The sequence below is a fragment of the Aphanomyces invadans genome (genome assembly GCF_000520115.1).
Source record: "Aphanomyces invadans strain NJM9701 unplaced genomic scaffold supercont1.54, whole genome shotgun sequence".
In the NCBI taxonomy this organism is placed as follows: domain Eukaryota; phylum Oomycota; class Saprolegniomycetes; order Saprolegniales; family Verrucalvaceae; genus Aphanomyces; species Aphanomyces invadans.
Window position 1 is genome coordinate 205,890 of NW_008580199.1, and position 1,503 is coordinate 207,392.

Genomic DNA, 1,503 nt, shown 5'->3' on the forward strand with positions numbered 1-1,503 from the left:
TGATGAAATCTCATGTGATGGCCACCAAGGCACAAGACGGCTGGCGAGACCATGACGTCGGCACTGGCGTAATCTACACTGCGGACACCGCAACCTGCCCAACATCCTGGCATGAGTTGGACATGAGTTGCCGTCGACACCGAGGTTGCCTCCCTGTCGATAGATCTATTTCAACGGATGGTAAACCATTTTGCATGTGAATGGATGGATGCGTATGAAATGTGACCGTGTATTTGGAAGCGAACCTCTACCCGGGCTGCATCCGCCATCGAGCTCACTTTCTCCATGACACACCCCACATTCAGCACCATAGCTCGTCGCTCCATTCTACATCATTGTGGTGCGTCAAGTCGCCTGCGATGCATGGAACCATACGATGGCGTCAGCCACTACCGAACACGAGTTGGTATGAACGGGGTCAGTTGTCATGGCGAGTGTGGGAAGAAGGTGGGCGAAAAGTTGAAACTCATCGGGAACAGGCCCATTGTGTGTTGGTGGTGCTTACGTTGTGGGAGCATTCAGGGCAGATCCCATGTTTCTTCACTCCGCGTCGAAATCACGACATTGGTCGAGTCGTCGCCAGGAAGGGTTGGATGTTGCGATAGCTTTATGCAGCCCCGAAAGCGTCGCAAAAGTCTGTGGGTACACCATGGCTCGCACCCTACGGTTGTTGCCGGTGGGCACTTCCATGGCTTCGGTTGGCGGCTCTGCACCTGTACAATGTCGACATGCTGAACTTGTGGCGGCGCGCGATAGTCTGCGCCTCCCGCGCCGCCTCCACTCGATGAAAGTAGGGCTCGGGCTGATGTTGCTGCACTTTCTGCAGGCACAAAGTAAAAACACACATTCCTGATTTCGTGAATGTAGGTTCTTTGACGGGGCTCCAGTGCGGCCTCCGATTGGACGATTTAGTTGAAGGCACTAAAACCCACAGGACAGAACAACGTCAACTTGACTGCAGCAGCGAAATATGGAGAAAGCCGATCAAGGCCAGACCGAGTTGATGCAAACGAACTTGTAGAGCAGAGTCCCGTGATGCGCATGAATGGATACGTTCGGCGTGTGCGGACCACGTGGCGGCACGGGCGACAAGCTGAATCGGACCACCCACCAGCTGGTGTTGAGTAGGTCACTAAACGGTCTAGTAGTTACTACCAAGCACCCAGCGGCGGGTTTCTCCGCTGCTACAGTGGACGTGCAATTTCTCCAGTGCCATACTAAGTAACCATTCCAATACATGCTGGGCTACTAATAGTAATGCTTGAGCAGGGGGAGACCATTGTGCCTTTTGAACCGCAACATGCAGATGGCCTATGCAACCGCTCTCGTGGCGACAGTCGCGGCAGCGTCAGCGACGGCAACCACCGCCACCTCGCACAAGATCACGTCGCTTCCTGGCTACAACGACCCCAAGCCCATCAACTTTGACCAGTACGCTGGCCACATTGCGCTGCCGAGCAATGGCCAAAAGATGTTTTACTGGCTCGTCGAGTCGGAATCGAG